This window comes from Electrophorus electricus, chromosome 11, assembly GCF_013358815.1.
Source record: "Electrophorus electricus isolate fEleEle1 chromosome 11, fEleEle1.pri, whole genome shotgun sequence".
Lineage (NCBI taxonomy): Eukaryota > Metazoa > Chordata > Actinopteri > Gymnotiformes > Gymnotidae > Electrophorus > Electrophorus electricus.
This window is the reverse complement of record NC_049545.1, coordinates 7,100,497-7,107,366: the sequence shown is the minus strand read 5'-3', so window position 1 is coordinate 7,107,366 and position 6,870 is coordinate 7,100,497.

The window sequence follows — 6,870 nt, the reverse complement described above, 5'->3', positions numbered from 1 at the left end:
CTCATGACCTCCAATAAATGCTGTCAATGGTAGCCAAAGGTTTTGTCCTGATTAGACTCATCTAACCCATAGACCCCTGATGACAGTGTATTGAAATGGCACAGCGCGGAAGAGAGGTTAAAAAGCGTAAGTGTCAAAACATGTTAAAAGCTAAGAGATTTTACAAGTTCAAAATACAACAAAATGAAATATTAAAGAATTCAAATGTGTATGATTAAAATCAAATTTTAGTGAATGTAAAGCAATTTTCATTAAGCCATTCTTCTATACTCAGAATGGTTTGCATCCGATCCTGCTGATAGACCTTATCAGTAAGACTGGGTATGCTCAGCAGGGTTGCCACAAGAAGAGACATGAAGATGCATGAAATTAAATTAAACCACAATGCAGATAAAGATTCCCTAGAATATAGGGCTATATCACATGACTGCAACTATAGCCCACGGGTCTGATATCTGCTTTCATTAACTATGTGGTGGCTCCTTGAAACAATATGGTCAAATATGATCTGACATAAATAGAGGGTGTATTAAGGGAAGAAAGTGAGTTTTGAGAAGTCTTTAGTAGGTATTATTTTGTCTTTTTGATCTGTTGTGAGAACATGTCCTACATCCCTTTGGTTTCTTGGCACTAAAAACAACAGAGCATGGCATGAGCAGATGGAAAGATTTCTTGTCCTTGTCCTCAGACAGCATAAACCTGGGTTTGTGCTTCAGTTCTTACACATGAGCCCATGTCACTGTTTTAGACTAATCAGACTAGGATGCTGTACTGACTGAATGAGCAGTCCTCCAACTGTCCAAGCTACAAGGCCAAGCTTCTTCTTGAAACACGCCTCACACACTCTCTCCAGTCAGCCTGCAGTACTGATTTCTATGGTCCAGTATTACTGAACCCTATAAGCATGTTAAAAACAAGCAAACACAACCCCAGGTTTGTGTTAAGAGAATATTATCTTTACTGTCAATAATATCAAAAGCCCATTAGTATAATTTGGTTTTTACCAGTTAGTGCTTTAAACTCTACTAGTTCTAAATGGGTTTTTTTATTGAGGAATCCCTTTTGACAGCAATTCTGTCAACCCTTACCTGTGTTGATTGTGAAACTCCTCTGTTATTTCTTTGATAAATTGATTACATAATATGCTTACCTCAAAATATATGATCATATATTCCTAACCCTTGACCTATTCCTATAAATCATATAATGTCTTTGTCTGGAATTGCTGTTATGAAAGCAATCAATTGTTTGTCAGCATTGACCAATTGTTGGTCAACTGGGTTAGCTGCAGTTAAGTGTCTCATCTAAAGTGAGCATAAAATATTTATTTCTAAATAATTAATTAATTAGTCTTTGGCTGTTGGGTAGCAGTCATATTAACATACCAATATACTGACAAACCAAAACATCTGCCACTCTGTGAGCTCAGTCACTAACCCTATAACACACTACTCACACATCCCCATGCTGCAGTGCTAAAGAAAGTCAACTGAAAAAAAAACCACCACAGAAATTCAATGTGACGCAGAGTACCAAAGAGAGTAGGACATCTGTGTTAGATTTTTATCAAATATGGAGAAGAACTATGTAAAAAAAAAAAACCTATACTAGTAGACAGTGTGTGTCTCAGTCGACAACAAGACTTACAGTGCCTGACAGGGTGCTGACCAATGAAGGAAGGAAGTGTCCCATTTGCAAATGTTATGACCCCAGTATAAGCAGCGTGGCTGTAACAGTGACACTGAGTTATATGACAATAACAGGGCTAAGTGGAATAAATGGACCTGAAACAAAAGGTATATGATGAAAAAAATCTTGTACTGTATTGTCAGTATCAGTATAACACAAACTGGTGAATCACCAGGAGTGATTGAAGTGCCAAAATAATAAACAAAACCCACACCGCAAAATAAACACCAGCGCTATCGACCGTCAGTGAAAACTATACAATTCAACAATGACTCCATAACCAAAAAACAGACAAACTCCAATCCCAAACAAACAGGCAACACTCCCTTTACCCAGTAACTATTTACAAATATTTATAGCCACCAAGATCTTCTCACACAGGAAATAATTTATTGGGTGTCATTAGCATTGCAGTGGTAGGAGAAGCTATGAGCAGATATCACCAAGAGACCAAGTATGCCAAGAGAGAAGAAATGGGCCTAACACTAAATCCTGGGGGACACTGGTGGAGAGTCTACATGGATTGGATGTGGATCTTCTTCATGTTACCTGATAGGATTGGAACCATTTCCACGCAGAGCCAGTCACACCGAGGCTGGAGAGAACAGAGAGGAGGATGCTGTGGTTTACTATATCAAAGGCTGCCGAAAGGTCCAGAAGAATCAAGACGGATGATAGCAGTGAAAGAGAAACTGCCAAGGCCAGTTGAATGTGCCAGTTTGTAGCCAGACTGATTGGGATCATGGGCTGGTTCTGAGTGAGGAAAAGAAATAATTGATTGTAAACTGCTCATTCAATACATTTTGAGAGGAAATAGAGAAGTGGTACCAGTCTATAATTGCTTATGTTGGAGCTGTCATGTGTGGCCTTCTTTATGTTTGGTACCACCCTAGTGGTTTTGAATGCAGTTGGTTCATGTCCAGAGGATAAGGAACTGTTGATAATGACAGAGATAAAAGGAAGCAGATCTCTCAAGATTGTCTGGAACAGAGTGGGAGGAATGGAATCCAGTGGACATGTAGTCAGATTGCTGGAAGTCAAGAGTTGAAGGATTTTGTTTGAGGAGAAAGGAGAAAAAGAAGCCATATAGTTGGAGGTAGGGACATGAACACTGTCTAATTATTGTAAGGAAACAGGGAAGATTAACAGCTTTTTGTCTTTTATCATAACTTTATTTTCAAAGGGGAAAAATGTAGAGGGCTAATTATGTTTAAATTAATCATATGATTATTGCAACAAAGATCAAGGCACCATACCATAACAGTCCCTTAAAACACAATGCTTAACTTTGGAATGTTTCTTTATAAAGGTGATGCAATCAACCCTTAGGATTATATACATTTCCTCAATTTCACAAAATATCTTATTGTTGCATAAATTCTAATGTCATGGGTTTTGTAGTTTCCTAAACAACCATATCTCAGAGCTACACACAAGCAGGACAAAAATCTTAAACCAATGTTTTTCCAAGATCTCTTCCATTGCTAGAGGTCTGGGTCACCACATATGGTAAGCTCGGATAAGGGTGTGGTGGACAGCTAGGTGATCTTCCACCACCTTCTGGCACATGGCTGGTGTGTGGGACAAGGCCTGACCCTCCAGAAGAGTGGATATTTCTCCCCTGTTTCCCCCAGTGGACTCTTGGCTTTAAAATGACAAAAATAGGAATCCCGGGACCACAGCAAAAAATATCCAAAAACCTATCTACCTCAAACTGTTCAGGAAACATTTTAAGACTTTTTTGATACTAAATCTAATACTTCATACTAAATATAATTCCTTTAGCACTTGATATAAAAAGAACAGTTTGCCTTGGAGAATCTGTTAACCAGATACAGGAGATCGCATGGAATTTAGGATCCTGTTTGTATTGTTGTAAGTGTCTGATATACCTCCTGAAAATGTTTTTGGTCTTCTAGCCAAGCATAGTAACCCTCTTCCACGCAGCTGGAGCTGAGGGCTGCCAGGGGCTGAGAAGCCCCAGAGGACCAGGTTCGGCTGGGGTTAACCACTTGTTTTCTTGGTATTGCATGCCCCTGCATCCACAGCCTGCTTCCTCTCAGGACACCACAGAGTGATCGAAATTGACTCATATCCACTCAGCCTGATAGACTACAAAACACTTCTTATATAAAAACGTATGCTATCTCACTTATTATAACATACATAAATAGTGTGTCTAAAAAATGGCAAAAACCTTTTCAGGACTGCAGGTAAAAGTCAGAAAAATACTATCAATAAATATTTTCTTTGTCACTCATCAGATAATGGTCGTTTAGAATACTATTAAAATCTACCATTAATAATTTTTATTCATTATGACATCTTACTTAAAGCCTAGTCATCGTTAGCCAGCATCCATCCACCACTGCTACAAGTAAGCTGACTAATTCAATTGGCACTATGAAGCAATTCATGTGCATGGCTTTGCAATTTCAAATGGACTTGGCAATAATTTGCGATTGTGCCCAGGACAGTTGCAACAGTTTAGCGCTGGGTGATTTGTTCTACAGTATTCACATTGCTATGCATACAGTGCCAGTGTATTCTGCAAGAAAAGTTATGTTTTAAAGGTGATTACTTAATCTCTTTTCTGAAAAAAAAGTTGTTTGTTTCTGTCTGCTCCAATATACCAATGTCAAATCCTCAAAGTCCACAATGCTCTAAAGGAAATCTGCATTAGGAGCAATAATTAAAAAAAAAAAAAGTCATGTGACATCCGTAAGAGGCCTGGGCCTGTGGTGTGACGATGTATAAATTGCGTTGATGGGAGGTAAAGGGTAGTAAATAAACTAACAGTAGTAAGGAAGTATAAAGAATGGGGTTAACCATTCATTTAATCATGGTGCAGCTGCCATAGCTAAACCCATGGGAAATATTCCTTTCATGACAAATTCATGTTTAAACCTAGACCACCACTCATTAATTATATACAATCACAAAGGTCACTGGAAAGATGCATCCTTAAAAGTACAATATTTCAATTTACCACAAATCATATAATCTGAAGAATAGCCTGATGGAACAGCGTTCCTGTCTGATCACTGCTATTAGTAGAGAGCGTTTGTCAGTCATAACACTATTATGGAATTAAAGCCTTTTATTGGAATACATCTAGTGATAATGGGCAAATTTTTAAAAAGGCACAGGCAACCCTTCACAACATGTGCCCTTCAGAAAACATAATAAACAGGCTGATTTAAGTGTGCTTTTGCTTGTGTCTTACCTGTTCAAAGATTAGACGCTCTCACCTATAAACAAGATCACTGTTAAGACAACAAGATTTCCCTTGCTGCTGACTTATCATCCTACAAATAAAAAAAGAAGTAGCTGACATTATACTTAAACATTTCAGAATCCTCCAAGATGATGCAGAGGCCACATCCCTTTTTAGGATCCTCCACTAATCTCCTACCGACAAGACAAAGATATCAAAAGACATCCTTGTCAAGAGTGAGATGAATGATCATTCAAATAATGGATGTAGTACTGTAGCCTGCAACCACTCTAGATATGCCGCATGTAAATGTATTAACACCACCAGTAACTGGCACAAAACGATCAATTGTCATCACCCATTTCTACACAGGCATCTCTGCGGGAGTGGTCCACTGTATTACTTGTAATAGATGTAATGTTTTTTTTTATTGGAGAAACCAAGAGATTGGTTTGTTGAATAACTTCAGACCAGCAGAATTAAGGATTTGTCATTTCCATTGGTAAGGCATTTTAATACTTATGGACAATGCATTAATTACATGTCTATTTGAATTGCCACTTGTTGCTATGACAGCAATGAAATGAGGAAACTCAAAGAGAAACAACTGATCGTCACTCTTGGAGCTTTAGAACCCCATGGAATACATTTTATAATTTAAACATCTACTTTTTCGTAAACTGACTCCTCCTACTACTAATGCAGAAGCACTTTGCTTGCACAACCAATGACCTCTGTCCAAAACGTTGTTTCTCTGAAAACTCTATAATTTACTTCAGTTTTGAATATATATTTTAGTATCTTTATTTCTTTAGGCTTTCAATCTACACTTTATTAATTCCTTACTGACGTCAAGGATATGAAGGTCCATAACGATAAACAAACAAACAAACAAATAAATAAAGTACACAAGCAGGCAAGGTCAAGCAATTATGATTGAAAATGCCATTTTTGAGCCCTGACTCTGGATCTTGACAAAGATGGAGCTATGAGCCTCCCATTTCTGGCATCTTATTAAAGCATTCATTGTAAAATGGCCCGCTGGCAATGTCGAACACATAGCTTTGTGAAATTGCCACCTTTTGGCATAATCACTCCACAACAGGCAAACTGTAAAGTTCTTGTTCTCAATGACACCAGTTCTTTTGTTGCAGAAGAGGTACAGATTACTTATTGTATTTCTCTGACATTTAAATTCCAATTACAAATTGACCCTCTGATGGCTTCACTATTCAACACTGATAAAAATGTAAATGCACTCGCTTTGAAATGTTTGTTTATCGAAATGACAAAACTGGGAGGACAATGGGTTGTTGAACAATGTTATGCCAACAAAACCGCTGAATGATTGAGAGATTAATTACTGACAGGCCTGTCATTCCTGATTAATGCCAATTAGAAATAAAATCTGCTAATGTCAAACAGCAGATAACACAACTGCTCAAAGTCAAATAAACAGCTATAAGAAACATGCCATGATTTAAGGGTGTGATTCAATGGTAATGTGCCGTGTACATCATAATGCATCCTACTGCTGACTGACAGTGATGAATGAGTTGTCAATTACTTATTGGTGCTTCCTTTAGAAAACTACACAAGCTGTACCTGCCATCTCAGTGCAACTTAAACCTTACAAAAAAAACAAAAACAAACAAACAACTATGACAAAGATTGCATAAATATTTGCCATCATTACACTGATATGTAATAACTATCTATTAAACATAAACTGGCTATTACACAAAGGGAAAATTATTACAACTAAATACCATTAGTCTCCCTACTGATCACTGGCTGTGCTGTAAATATTCTGTAAATAAACCTTTGCTGCCTTGTTCAACATAGGTCAGCATATGTCAGATATGAATGATACATAGGTCTGTGTATCTAATTCTTCAGGCTCAGTTAATCCTGGTTAATGCTGGAAATAAAAACAAAGCATTTTCAAATACATCAGGGCTGAA